General features: G+C 34.0%; 1 protein-coding gene across 7 annotated transcripts in view; it reads right to left on the reverse strand.

Annotated features, from left to right (window-relative positions):
• MSR1 (macrophage scavenger receptor 1) overlaps nt 1–15,909 on the reverse strand; it is a 250,059-nt gene that overhangs the window by 65,129 nt on the left and 169,021 nt on the right. For all 7 annotated transcript variants that reach the window (XM_072950374.1, XM_072950378.1, XM_072950377.1 and 4 more), the window contains one exon: nt 498–728. The gene's annotated coding sequence lies outside the window, so the exon portion shown is untranslated. The remainder of the gene's footprint in view (nt 1–497; nt 729–15,909) is intronic.

Genomic DNA, 15,909 nt, shown 5'->3' on the forward strand with positions numbered 1-15,909 from the left:
AAATGGTTGAATTAGGATAAGGAATATCGCTCAGAAGAGGAGTAGGGGCAGGTGCTGGGAATACTCTAGCATCAATTTTCTGTTCTCTTAAATTTCTTATTTATCATAGTGTTGTTTGACTCTTCACCTGTTTTTCAAATAGAGTAACAAATAAGAACATGCATATTCTCAACATATTTTTGATTTAAAAATGTTAATAATAATACCTCAAGATATTTTTAGGGCATAAATCATTACTTCTTTTTTTTTTTTTGGTCTCACACTTAGTAGATCTTACACATTTTTTGAATGGAAAAAAATGAAAGAAATATTACATGTGCTATCTCATTTTATTCCTTATAACAGCCTTATATTCTAAGCAGAATAATATTATTCTAGTTCAAAACTAATAAAACAAAGGCTCAGAGAACTTCTGTAAGCCAAAATCATGAGGATGGTTTCATGAGGATGGTAAAGGACCAAGTTTGAATTAGAACCCAAATTGTTCATTAACTGACCATTCTTTGCAGCACTGTACTCCTTGTGAATATGATCGTGATGACTGAAGTGGGTCCAAAAAGTTGACTCAACAGCGTTAGAGACCCTTTTTGTTGCTGGTTGATTCCCCATTGTGAGTAGGTATCTTTTGAGAGAAGCTCAAAGAGCTTTGTCTTCTTCCCCTTGATACCTGGAGTGCAGGCTGCGACTCAGGTCATGCCAATGACTCAATCCTGCCTGAATTCTGAGTCCTGCGAAAACAAGACAAAATCTTAGGATAGGTAAGAAACAATTCATACCAATGGTAGGAATGAGAGTTCAGAGAAAGGTTTCTTATCAAGAATCCCGTGCTGGTGATGCTACAAGCATCATCCTTGACTGAAGGTGGTTTGGGCCTGTGTGCTCAGCCTACTTTACCTCTCAAGCTGGGTTTTCCAATCTTCCCACTAATTCTGTGAGGGACCAGATAGTCTTTGGCTAAATTTTTTTGCTGCTGACATTAGCCAGAGTTCCTCCTATGACAATAGTGATGATAACAAAGTAGAAGTCATTGCAGAGAAACCAGATAGTCCCAAGAATACTGATTTATTCTTCTCTGGCTAATCACCATTGCCTGGGACGTTTTCTATTTTTCCCAATTCAGTTGTTAAGAGTTCTAAGCTCAATAGTTTACACGATCTCAATGGTGACATTATAAATGGCTTACTATCTCTAATGAATCATGGGCAGTATGAATAAATGAATTTTTACATAAAAATTGGTCATATTCTATTTCTCTTCATTAGATACGTCATACAAATATGAGATATGCTTTGTGATCTTCAGTAATGATCCATTTAAAAATATTCACTCAATCCTTAGAGACTTAGAGGTAAACACCTTAATTTGCCATATTTGTGATGAAAGAATAGTTAGAACGTTGTTAGTGAGGCTCAGATGCCTGAGCAGATCTGATGCAGTCCTGCAGCTCTCTGCAGGACTAGGACGTCATCCAGAAAGCTCCCAACCAAGGAGAACAGCGAACATGGTAATAGGGGCGAGAGAAATGGCAACTTTTTATCATCAGCCAAAGTGAAGAAACCCCACAAAGGACACAAAGCAACATAACCTTTTGAATAATAGTTCAAAGAGAAGGAGGATGCAGAAAAATGAGGAAATGGAACTCATGGAAACTGCTCAAAACTGCGTTTTTTTTTGTAATAGAAACGGCTTTATCTTGAGTCTTCTACCATTTAGACATGAATACAAACTGTCTTAAGAAAATTCCTTTGCAAGGCAAACTTTGTTTTTTTTTTTAAATTTAAATGAGTTCTTTCCCATCTGTCATCATGCTTACAATAAATTTACACAAGACTTCACATGCATTGATTTTAGCCAAAGGGAACAGTCTTGCCTGGCTGTTTTTACATCATATGGAAGAGATTTTGCTTGTTTATTCGGCATTTTATTTTGTTTTTACTGTGGCAGACATGGGTATATCAAATATTCCAGCCTGGCTCCAAACCCTATACCCAAAACACTGTATTTCCTACATTTTAATATATCTACTAGCTGAGGCAGATTAAAAATTGTTAGAAAATTGGTTACTGAGATGATTATATTTACATCTCAAAATAAACACTTTGCATCCAAATTTCTTGCTATATTCATACAATGAGCAAGGTGAGACCTTCAATGATAGAGTTTAAATCAGCTAGTAAAAAGATATACAATAAAGATACATGGAGTTATTTACTTAAGAAAGACATGACAGATTCCTCAATGTATTCCAGGAACTAAAAATTTTTATTTTCTTATGGTAATTTACTTATTATTATACATGGGATTCTTAATTAAATAGCATGGAAGATAGAAATATTTTTATTTCAAAAATAGAATTCAGTTTATCAAAACAGTGGATTAAGGCTAGGGTTAGGGCTAAGGTTGGGGCTAAATTTAGGGCTAGGGTTATGGTTAGTGTTAGGGCTAGTGTGAGTGCTATGGTAAGGTTGAGTGTTAGGGTTAGGATTAGGGCTAGGGTTAGTGTTTAGGGTAAGGGTTAGGATAAAGGTTAGGTTTAGGATTAAGGTTAGGGCTAGGGTTAGTGTTTAGGATTAGTGTAAGGGTTAGGATTAGGGTTAGGGTTAGTGTTTAGGGTTAGCATAAGGGTTAGGCTTAGGATTAGGGTTAGGGCTATGTTTAGGGCTAGGATCAGGGCTAGGAAGAGGGTTAGAGGTTAGGGTTAAGGCTAGGATTAGGGCTAGGGTTAGGGTTAGGATAAGGATTAGGGTTAGTGCTAGGATTATGGCTAGGGTGAGAGCTAGGACAAAGGTTAGAGGGTTAGGGTAAGGTTTATGGTTAGGGCTAGGATTAGAGATAGGGTCAGGGTAAGGGTTAGCTTTAGGTCTAGGATTAGGGCTTGGAAGAGGGCTAGAGGTTTAGGTTTAGGGTTAGTGTTAGGGTAAGGGTTAGGGTTAGGATTAGGGTAAAGGTAAGGGTTAAGGTTAGGGCTAGGGCTAGGGCTAGGATTAGGGCTAGTGTGAGGGCTAGGACAACGGTTAGAGGTTAACCTAAGTTCTCAGTGCACTGGTTACTTACTTTCATTTTATCAATTACTTGCCCATCATGTAGTCTCTTGAATAGAAGTTTGTTTTCTTTTTATCCTTATTGATTTTATGAGTATTTGTGTACCAAGGATAATAATTCTTGGTTTTCTGAGTATTATAATTATTTCCTTTTTTTGTTTTTGCATTTTGGTTATGTTTGTTGATGCTATTTTATAATATGATTTTAAAAACTTCTTATGTAGTCAGATCTATCAATCTTTTATGGTTTTATTTCCTGACTTTTTTAAAATGAATCTTTCCCAACTCAATATCATATAAACAATGTTTTATGACAATGGACAATGAAAATAAAAATTTTAGTGTGGGAGAATGAATACATTTGTAGCATACCTAATGTGAAAAAAATCTGATATCCAGATTATATGAATTATACATATATACTTATATATATAATTATCTAGTTAATAGAAGATATAATATTTCAGTAATTTTATTTCTAAGTATATTTCTGTTTTAGTCAGGGTGCTCCAGAGAAACAGAACTAGTGGGAGATATATACAGAGAGACAGAGAGAGAGAGAGACTGCTTAATTTGTTATGAGGAATTGGCTCATGTGATGATGGAGGCTGAGAAGTCCCATGATCTGCCATCTGTGTACTGGGGACCCGGGAGAGCCAATGGTGTAATTCAGTCTGAGTCTGAAGGGTTGAGAAGCAGGGAAGCCACTGTGGAAATCCTGGTAGAGGAAAGAGGAAGTCAGCCCTTTTCCCCTGCCTCATTGATGAAGCTAGAACATTTCTGCCACTTGTTCTATTCAGGCCTTCAATGGATTAGATGACGCCCAATGGACACATCAGGTAGGGCCATTTACTTGACTGAGTATACAGTTCAAATGCTAATCTCATCCAGAAACACTCTCACACTCAGAAATAATGTTTAATCTGGGCACTCTGTAGCCAGACTGACAATCAACCATGAAAATACCTCAGAGAAGTTCATGCTCATGTGCACTAAGAGACATATAACCCTTGTCTTCAAATATACATTTCTGTAAAAGCCTCAATTAGAATAAACTCAAATGTCTATTAAGAATAGAATTAACATATATTGTGGTGTGTTGGTTCTCCAAACTTTTTATCTCAGGAATCTTTTATACTTCTACAAGTTATTGATGACCCAAAGAGCTTTTATGTGAGTTATGTCTATCAACATTTACCATAAAAGAAATTAAAATTGAAGATATAAAATATATTTAGGGTAATAATAAATCCATTGCATAGTATCATAAATATCTTATTTTACTAAAAAATGAGTGTATTCCCCATGAAGGAAAGACTGTTATTGCTTTATATTTGTACAAAATGTACATCTCTTTAATTTAATGTCTGACTTATCAGAAGATAGGTAGATTCTCATATCAGCTTCTGCATTGAACTGATATTCAATTGAAGTATATGAAAGAAAATACAGTCTCACACAGATGTATAATTAGAAAAATGAGAAATATTTAAAAAAATTCTCTGTTGATATGACACCAAAATTTGATGAGTAGTAGTTTTTTAAACGTTAACTGCAGCATGGAATCTGAGCCATAATAATGAAATTTTACAGTCTGTTCCATTAAAAATTATTGACTTGTCTTGAACTTTGAATGGACATTTTACTTCACTTGAATTTGTAATGTCATGTACAGTCATTTAGAAAATATAGCTTATTATGTAAATCTCCCAAATGTTTATACGCTTCTTTATACAATATTTTTTTAAATCACATTTTTTAATAACACTACTAATCCCATTAGAAAAATCAGTAAGTACCGGAAATCTGTCAGGTTCACATTTTCAAAATTTTTGCTTAAAAGTATAAATTACACCATTGGTAACCAATATGCTTCAATCTTTACCCTTGAAGTGTAAGCTCATTTTGTTCTTTTTGGAGAAAATGTCTGTCAAATACTCCAGTCTGAATAACCATATTTTGTCTGCTGCTGTTCTTTCTAGTAAAACTAGTGTTTCATTTAAAAGTGGCTAGTTTAGCTCACAACGCAAACAACTGCACAAATACTTTTCTTTCGTATTGTGGTATATGACAAAGTGCTTCACATATTCTCATTTCATCATGCAGAATATTTTGAAAGTGTGTAGTGTTTTTTAAAAAAAATTAGTAACATTTAGGGCTTCACGATGGGTACATTTTAGTAAAACTGGCCAGATCATTTGTTTCTGTGAAAGGGCGGCAGTGAAGACTATGATGGCTACCATGACAGTTTGGTTTCACTGCCTTGACTCACGTAAAAGCACCAGCAACGTTACTTCCCTGTGACCTTGTAACACTGATGCCAGTGAAACAGAGTGAAAAAGTCAAATAGCATCATGGTATTATAATGAAAACAGCTCTGACTTTGTGGACTCCCCAAAAGGGATTCAAGAACTCAAGGGATCAGCAGACCGTATTTTGAGGACTACTGTTTTTGTGTATTATTACAGTGGTTTATTACTCAGCAATGAAAACAGGCAAACTAACGATGTAGAAAACAGCACAGATTAATCTTATATCTAACTATCTATCTATATACATTTTTTTAACGATGATTCAAACAATACAATGTAATTTAGTCATATAAAATTCTGAACAGGTAAAACTGAACTCTAGTCTAGAGCTGTATACATGTATTATCACAAATAATATTTATCACGAAAGTCATACTAGTAGTTACCTCTGTACCTCTGGGGAAGTTGTTATTGGCAAAAGGAAGATGGTGGCCTTTTGAAAGGGTGTAAATATACATTTCTGAATCTGACGGGTGGTTCCATAGGTGATAATAATAATAATAATTGATAAAAATTCATTAAACTGTACATACTATGTTTTTTTTTCCCCCTACAGATGGCTCTCCAAATCTGTGGCTTCTGGTTCCACATCCACAGATTCATCCAACCAAGAATAAAAAGCATTCAGGGAAAAAAAAATTCCAGAAAGTTCCAAAAAACAAAACTTGAATTTGCCACACATCAGTAACTGTTTACATAGTATTTATATTGTGTTAGGTATTATAAGTAATCTAGAGATGATTCAAAGTGTACAGGAGGTTGTGCACTGGCTATGTGCAAATATTATGCTATTTTATATAAGGGACTTGAGTATCCAAGGATTTTGTTATTTATAAGGGGTCCTGGAGCCAATCCCCCATACATACTAAAGGACAACTGCACTCTCCTATATATTCATTATACATCAAAATTAAGTAACAAAATTTGTGAACTAACATTTACTCTATTTTTTAAAAATATTTGTTTTTTATTCTTTGTTGGTGTACAGGAAGGATCTAGCTTTTCTTTCCCAAATATTACTCAGATATGCCACTACCCCTCTTTAACTGGTTTATTCTTTCTCTACTACTTTGAAAAGCCATACTAGAAAGGAGTGTTCATCATCTTTGTAACTCTTCCCTTTTTAAATATCCATGTGTAACATGGAGTAAAATTTCCTATTGTTATGATACTGAACTTTTCTTTCTTTCTTTCTTTTTTTAACTTCTTTCTGAATTTTTTTTTGCCTTCAGAGTCACTGCTGAATTTGTTTTACCTATTACTCATTATGGGTCACTAGAGCCCACATACATTCCTCTTGTCTTTCCAAAGATAGCAAAATGAGGTGCCCTCAAACACATGCTCTGTAAGTTTGCATGTCTAAGAAGTTTACTTTGTAACCTTACTCCAGTGACAGGAAGAATCTAAAGGTCAAGAGAAGGCTGGCCCGCTTAAGAAAAGGGACAGTAGACTTTCTTCGGTATTTGAGGTTAGACAATTTGTAAATGACCTAAAGGTTTAGAGTATGTAGTGATTTGCAAATTAGCTGAGGCATGGATTTAGATGACACGTGCTGGGGAGGGTTCTGTGTGGGAAATCACTTAGCTAATGAGAAAACCTAATGGATCACACACCATCATCAATGTAGACTCATCAATGAGAATTTATTATTCAGCAACGTAGGCAGGAACTTCTAAATTTACTCTGCTTTTCATTGAACAGGGGCCATGAAAAGAATGCAATCAATTGATGCTAGTAAGAAAAAGTGATTCAGGATACAAAAGATAAAAACTGAGATAATAGTGTAAAAATTATTTGAGTGAACACTAAACTCACATATATGAATTAAAGGCAAAGGATAGTATATTAAGATTGTGTTTGCTGTGGATTTTTCATTCTTAATTTTTAAAATAAAGTCCTGCTGCTATTACTGACAGAAATGGGAAATTTTATTTCAGGTAAAAAAAAAAAAAGAAAAAAAACCCAGTGTGTTCTCTTATTTATTAGAGTTCTCCAATAACCATTATTCTCACTCCTGTTTAATTACTGAGGTGTTTTGAAGAGTAGAGACTGGACCTTCTGATTTTTGTTCCTTTGTTTACCTTTGAGCAGTAATAGATCTGGAGTGTATTAAATTACACTAAACATTATCTGAGCTTATGTTAAAATAATAGTAACCTAAATGATTCATTTCTATTTAATGGTTTCTAAATAGTGATGGCATCCATTAGTTCATTTGTTCAAGTATGTAGTTATGATAGCTTTCATTCAACTGTAGTTTGTTTCTGATCAAATTAGAAAACATGTAAAGGCCTTTTGCAAACTTAAATAGTACATAAATATTAATGTTACTATTACTCTAGTATTTCTATATAATTAATATATGTATAATTATTGCCAGGTTAATTGACACCTGGCATATTATGAAGAGGTCATTGGTAATTAGGTCAGAACAAAACATGACCAGTATCAAGTCTCCTGACCCATAAGCACGGTATATATCACAAATGATTTATTTAGGTCTTTAAAAACTTCTCTCAGGAATGTTGTACAGTTTTCAGTGCACAGGTTTTGTGCAACCTCTGTTTAATATCTTCTCTCAGTATTTCACATTTTTGATGCATTGTAAATAGTATTTTTAATTTCCATTTCAGATTGTTCATTGCTAGTACATAAAAATGCAATCAACATTTGTATATTAATTTTGTATTCTAAAATCTTGCTGACTTTCACTAATAGTTCTCATAGTTTTTGCATGTTTTTACAAAATTTCTTCTACAAATAATTATATGTTCTGTAAATAAAGATCCTTTGCTTTCCAATGTATATGAATTTTACTTCCTTATTGCCATACTTTACTAGACATGACCTCTAGTATGATATTGAATAGAAGTGGTAAGGATGGACATCCTAGCCCTGCTATTGAACTTAGGGGTAAAGGATTCAGTCTTTCACCATTAAATATGCACTCAATGAAAGTTCTGTTTGCTTACTTTTGTTTGTAATTGTCCTTTATGAGCTTAAAGTAATTCTTTTCTAGCCTACTTTTGGTGAAAAAATTTAGTGTGAACAGGTGATAAAATTTATCAAAAGCCTTGTTTTATATGTATTGATATGGATATACAGGTTTTCATTTTAGTCTATTAATCTTCCAAATTATATTAATTTTTGAAACTGAAATCCTACTTGTATTCTTAGGATAAACTCCACTGGGTCATGAAGCACATCCTTCTTATTTATATATCTGGATTAAATTTGCTAATATTTTGTTAGGAATTTTAAGATTAGGTTTATGAAAAATATTAGTCTGTAGTTTTCTTTCTTTGTAGTGTTCTTCAGTTCTGGTATCAGAGTAATGTTGACTTCATAGAATGAGATGGTAAGTGTCTTCTCTTTTCGTATTTTCTAGCAGATTTTGAGTATAATTGGTTTACTTCTTTCTAAAATGTTTAGTAGAATTTGACAGAATAGATCTATAAATAGTTCCTCTTGTGAGAAGACTATGAACTACTAATTAAATGTCTTTAAAAGTTATAGGGCTTTTCTGATCAGGAACAAGACAAGACAATGGCATTTTTCACAGAACCAGAAAAAATAATTTTAAAATTTATATGGAAACACAAAAGACCCTGAAAAGCCAAAATAATCTTGAGAAAAAAGAAAAGAGCTGGAGTAATCATGTTCACTGACTTTAGACTAAACTATAAAGCTAGAGTAATCAAAACAGTATGGTACTGACACAAAGACAGACATAAATCAATGGAACAGGAGAGAGAGCCCAGAAATAAATCCATGCACTTATGGCCAATTAGTCTATGACAAAATAGGCAAGAATACACAATGGACAAAAAAAGATAGTGTCTTCAACAAGTGGTGCTGGGAAAACTGGACAGCTATCTGTAGAAGAATGAAATTAGAACATTGCCTAACACCACATACAAAAATAAACTCAAATTGAACTAAAGACCTAAATGTAACACTGGAAACCATAAAACTCCTAGAGAAAAACAAAGGCAGAACACTCTTTGATGTAAATTATGGCAATATTTTTTGGATCTGTCTCTTAAAGTAAAGGAAGTAAAAGCAAAAATAAACAAATGGGACCTAATTAAACTTAAAGCTTTTGCACAGCATAGGAAACTACTGACAAAATGAAAAGACAACCTAATGAATGGGAAAAATATTTGCATGTAATATGACGAAAAGGGGTTAATATCCAACATATATAAACAAATTACATAAATCAACATCAAACAAAAACAAAAACAAAACAAACCCCTCCAAAAGCAAGCTGATTAAATAATGGACAGAAGACGTGAAAAGACATTTTTCCAAAGAGGAGATGCAGATAGCCAACAGGCACATGAAAAGATGGTCAACACTGTTAATCATCAGGGAAATAAATCAACTACAAGGATATATTGTACAGCAGAGAATACATTCAATATTTTATAATAACTTTAAAAGAAACATAGCTTTTAAAAATTGTAAATCACTATACTATATACCTGTAATTATATAATATCATACATTACTACACTTCAATTAAATAAAAAGTTAAAGGGCTTTTCAGGTTATCTATTTTTTCCAATGTGAAGCTTGTTAGTTTGTGTCTTTTATGATATTTATTTATTTTTTCTAAGTTTTCAAATGTATTACCATAAAAATATATTTCCCTCTTATTTTTTAAAGTCTTGAGGATCTCAACTGCTAGATATCATGTTAGATATTTATTATTTGTGTTTTTCCTTTATTTTTTTTTTCAGGAAGACTGGTGAAGTTACTAGGATGAAGTATTTTTTTGAGATATCTAGTGACTTTTAAAAAATTGAGGTACAGTTGACATGTAATAGTATATTAGTTCCAGATGTACAACACAATGATTCAGAATCTGTATATACTGCAAAACGATCATCACAATAAGTCTAGTTAACATCCAACCCCATCCATAGTTACAAATTTTTTTTTCTTGTAATGAGCACTTTTGAAATCTACCCTCTTAGCAACTTTCAAACATGCAATCAGTGTTATTCACTGCAGTCATCATGCTATACATTACATCCCCATGATATTTATTTTATAACTGGAAATTTGTACCTTTTGACCACCTTCACCATTTTTTTTAATGTGTTCTCCCTTTTTATACCGATTAGTCTGGTGAGAGTATTACATATTCTATTCTTCTTCTCAAAGAAAAAACTTTTGGTTTGATTGACTTCTTTTTGTTTGTTTGTTTGTTTTTTGTTTATAATTTCATGCATTTCTAGTCGCATCTTTCTTATGCCTTTTCTTTTATATTTTTCAGGATAAATTTGTCCTTCTTTTCTAATATAATGGTGAATGCTACAAATTTATCTCTAATGATAGCATTTTCATAAGACAGGGAAATGGTGTTTTATCCAGTTGGCAGGCTGTACAAATTATGAAAACAACAGAATTAAGATATGATCATGACAGTCTACGTGAAGAAAAATGTTACTTATGGACAATTTTCTTCTAAAATATCAGACACAATGACAAAAACAACTCTAAACACATTGCTCTGATTGACTGAACTCCACCAGCAAGATGGTATAACTGTTTAGGCTGTGATCAAGAAACTAAATACAAACACACCATTTTTAAAATCAAATAATTTATAATTAAATTAAACTGATACAGATTGAATGACACATTTAATCAAAGGCAAGCTGGAGTAGTTCTCAAAAATGACTGAATTGGAATTCTTTGACATAGTTAAGTTGGTTTGCTTAGCCTGTTTTACACTTTGAGTTTCCTTTATCTATAAGCAATATCAATATTGACAGTTTCCCATGGTACCACGATAGCATTTGCTCAACATTTTCCAGATGTGTGCACAGAGATTAAAAGACAAGTCGGTTTTTAATTCCCTGGCTTCTGAGATTGCTTTGCCCCCAACCAGCCTTTTTCTCACAGAATTGCAAAGCTCTGGTTTTTGTTCAAGTATTAATGTTTTTTCAGGCTTCTCCTTCCTTCTGAGGATTTCTTACACCTTGTGCCTCTTCCTTTGTAAAATTAATTCTGTCTGTAAACATTCAAAGTAGACTCCGGAAGTTCAGACACATCAATTCTATCAAATTTATTTCATTGTTGGTTTTAAAGACTCAAATATTATTCAACAATGCAATTAGAAGAAATGTATACTGCTCCTCCTTCCACTCCAAATTTGGGAGTTAGAAACTAATAGGAAGAAAGGAGTTTGGCTTAAATTCATGTGCGGAGATTAGTGCCTTTAAGAGAAAGAAAAAAGACCAGTGTTTTCTCTCCGCCATGTGCGGACACAGCAAGAACGTAGCCACTTGCAAGTCAGAAAGAGGACCCTTACCAGGAACCCACCATCCTGGCAGCCTGATCTCAGACTTCTCGCGTCCAGAATTGTGAGAATAAATGTATGTGGTTAAGTCACCTGGTGTTTTGCTATTATAGCAGCCCAAGATGCAGGATGAATAATACACAGTAATTTTATGTTTTTTTCCTGGTTATCTCATTTGCCCTTGTCAGCTTTTTATCATTCTATCCTTCCTGGTGTTTTGTAGACAATGACGTGTATGTGGGTGTGATTTTTTTCCAATTCTTCTCATTACATGGTGTGTTCTTGCAAAACTCATATCTTTCTTTTTTTTCTGGAAATCTCTAACTTTCTCTCTTCAATTTCAGCTTTTTTGCTCCCAAAACTATTCTTAGACTTATATCTAGGAGCTTCCAAGCCTATCTTCTACATAATTTTAATGCTTTAAGTATGTATTTATTCTTCTTCTTATAGAAGTATGAAAAATAAGTAAAACAAATATATATCGGCCTTATTTAGGAGAATTTTTTCATATTTTCTTGTTTATTTTCTGTATATTATTCTTCCCTTTATCTCTAAAGATTTTAAACATATTTTAAAGTTATGTACCTTTTAAAATAAAAAAAATCATTTTGAAAACATTTGCTTCTTATTCCTGATTTTATCCTTTCTTGATGTTCATTTTCCTCATGTGATTTGTAATTTCAGCTTGAAAATGTAGGGGAGCAAATCATATCACCTCAGAATGTCTGTTTGGTATGTGGATTATTTTGAACTGAAAGCAATCAAGGCCCAAAAGACTGATGAAGAAACACTGACCCTCCCCCAACTGCCTAAAAGAATGTAGACAGCAGACCTATTCGAGGAACGGAGCATCGGATAGGTGAGTCAGGATGAACTAGGTGTTTAGACAGGGAGGAATCTAGCAAAGTTTGTTAAAATTCCTCTCTGTGTCCTATTGTCTTTTCAGGATCCAGCAAACATTTATTTACCAAACATTTGCTTTTCTAAGTGATGTGATTTGCCTTCCATCCCTTTGAAGTCCCAAACCACATCCTCCTTTGTCTTTAAGCTGAGGGTTTCTGCCATTTTGATGAGTTACTCAGTTTTCCTGGGTCTCTTCCATGTATACATGTTATTAAACTTCAGTCTGATTTTCTCCTGTTAATCTATCTCACGTCAATTTAACTCTCAGACCAGCCAGAAGACTACAGAATGGTAGAGGAAAACTTTTTCCTCCCTGACAAAAGTTGACCTCGTTTGGAACATTACTCCTCTCTCTTTCCATGTGTCCCTTTTGTCTAGGAGCCTTGTTGTTGCCTCCAAATCAGCAAGAAAGTGAAGTGAGAAGTCAGATCCTTTGCTGGTAAGGGAAGCTTCCTAGACTGCAGTGAGTTTCTCAAGAAAGTTCAAGGCCACTGGGGAATACATCAGAGTTGTCTGTCAGGGGACTCCTGTGTCTTCCCAGCTTGCCTTGGTATCACTGGCAATTGTCGGGGAGCAGCTTATAGAAAGCATGTCCTCAGTGTGAACACTTGGATTTCAGGAAGGAGTCCTGATGTCAGTCAGTTTGATCTTTGTAGTCAGAGATCTGAGAGGTGCATTCTCATGGACACCTCACTGTATCACCTTGTTTCAGGCGTGGCTCTTTCAAGAAACAAAGACAATGTACACCTGAAACTAACACAACGTTGTAAATCAACTATACTTCAATTTTAAAAAAGAAACATAGACAGTACTTCCAATTCAAGATGGCAGACTGATTGTATGTTGAAGTCTTCTCTTCCTGTACCAAATCTATACAAATAACCCAAAACAGAGGAGGAAAAATAAATGCCCACTGTTAAGAAATAATTAAGAACTTAAAAGAGATCATAATCTGAGAGGTCAACTTGAACAATAAAAAGCAGCTGGAATTAGATTCCAGAGAGAAATCAGAGCCCAGAAGACATTTTGCAGAGAATTTTGGTGAACAGTAGGTGCAGCAGAAGTAATTCGTCATCATCAATCATTCAGGGCATAGGAGGGGACCTGGGGCAAGTAACAAGATGACTGAATAAGAGAGTAGCAAGTGATGTCTCAGCAGTAACAGCATATTCAGGACCTCGGGTCAAAGAGACACGTAACTCCCCTGGTGGCTGCTGGGGAGATGGGATAAATGGGTTAGAGAGCAAGAGATGGTACTGGACACTGGGTGAGAGAAGACAGAAGCAATTCAAAAGGCCATAATAAGTAGTGAAGACAAATCTGACTTCAGAATTTTACCTGGGCCCTGATCTATTTGCAAAATCCTGAGTGGGCTTGTCCATATTAGTAGGAAGTGAGTTCTATCCTAAACTTAATTTCTCTTAGTTAAGCAATACTTTACAATCTTGACACAGATTTTTAGACCCATGAGCTCTAGGGTGTCTTCTTTTCTTCTTTCCTTTCTTCACTTTTCTTTTTTCCCCTCTTTAATTCACTTAAATATTATGGATATTTTAAGATCTTTTCCTTTCCTTTCTAAGTTTGGTTATTTTTAAGAACTGCATGTTTTCTTATTATGACAATTTTTATTGAGGTATAGTTGATTTACAATATAATAGTAATTTTACAACATAGTAATTCATAGTAGTACAACATAGTGATTCAGTATTTTTATAGCTTATACTCCATTTCAGGTTATTATAAAATATTGCCTATATTCCTTGTGCTGTACAGTATAGCCTTATAGCTTATTTATTTAATATATAATAGTTTGTACCACTTTATCCTCTACCCCTATCTTGCCCCTCCTTCCTTCTCTCCCCACTGGTAATCACTAGCCTGATCTCCGTATCTGTGAGTCTGTTTCTGCTGTGCTATATTCATTTGTTTTATTTTTTAGATTCCACACATATTATATATAATATTTGTCTTTTTCAGTCTGACTTATTTCACGTAGCATAATAGCCTCCACGTCCATCTGCATTGCTGTAAATGGCAAGATTTCATTATTTTTTATGACTGATTAGTATTCCATTTGTGTGTGTGTGTGTGTGTGTGTGTGTGTGTGTGTGTGTGTGTGTCTATGACATCTTCTTTATCCATTCATCTATTGATGAACACTTAGGTTGTTTCTGTATCTTGGCTGTTGTAAATAATGATGTACGAACATTGGGGTGTATATATCTCTTTGAAGTAGTGTTTTCATTTTCTCTGCATATATGCCCAGGGGTGGAATTACTGGATCAAATGATAGTTCTATTTTCAGTTTTTTGAGGATCTTCCATAATGTTTTCCTTAGTGGCTGCACCAGTTTACATTTCCACCAACAGTATACTAATATGACGTATAAGAGCAAATGAGATATAAATGCATATACTCAACTTGCAATATTTTCAGAAAATTTGAAAATTTTAAATTATTGAGTGTTCTGAAATACAAAATTGCACTTAATGTGAAAAATAAATTAGATTTTGAATGGGTTCTATGTTTGAGATATTAGCTAATAATACGGTGAAAACTTCATGATGAGTGAGATATTTAAAGAGGACAACAAAAAGACCAGTAGCACAGAACAAGAGCCCGGAAGCAAACCCATACATAGAGCGTCATTTGATGTGTGACACAGGTTGCGCTGTAGTGCTGCTGGGAAAAAAGTGTCTTTTCAGTAAGCGGGGCCAGGTTAATTAGAGAGCTACATGGAACAGACCTAAGCAAATCTCTTTCATACAAAATATAACAATCAGTTCCAGCTGTATTGTAGATTTAATACTGAACTGAAAGAATAAAGCTTTTAAAAGAAAATTTGAGAGAATACCCTCAAGACCTTGATGAAGGCAAGGATTCCTTTAAAAAGGCACAAAGTTAAAGAAGAGGTAAGAGAGAGAAAGCCAACTACTATCCTGAAAGAAAGTATTTGCTATATATTATTTGACAAATAATTTATACAAAACACAGAAAAAATTTTCCCACAAATCAAAAAGGCAAAATATCCCCCAATGGAAAAATGGAGAAAAAACTCAAATAGCATTTCATAGACAAGAATATCTGAAAGCCAACGAACGTTTTACATGATGCACAAATGGATTAGTCATCAGAGAAAGACCAATTAAAGTCATACATATAACAGATGGGCTAAAATGAAAAAGGCAGAAAATATCAAATAATTAAGAATGAAGAGCACCTGAAGGCTAATTCCCTGATAGCATGACTATAAATTGATACAAATACTTCAGAAAATTGCTGATCATTATCTACCAAATCTGAATATCCACATACTCTTTTTTCAAAAAAATTTCATTCT

Source organism: Vicugna pacos, chromosome 26 (genome assembly GCF_048564905.1).
Source record: "Vicugna pacos chromosome 26, VicPac4, whole genome shotgun sequence".
Taxonomy (NCBI): Eukaryota; Metazoa; Chordata; class Mammalia; order Artiodactyla; family Camelidae; genus Vicugna; species Vicugna pacos.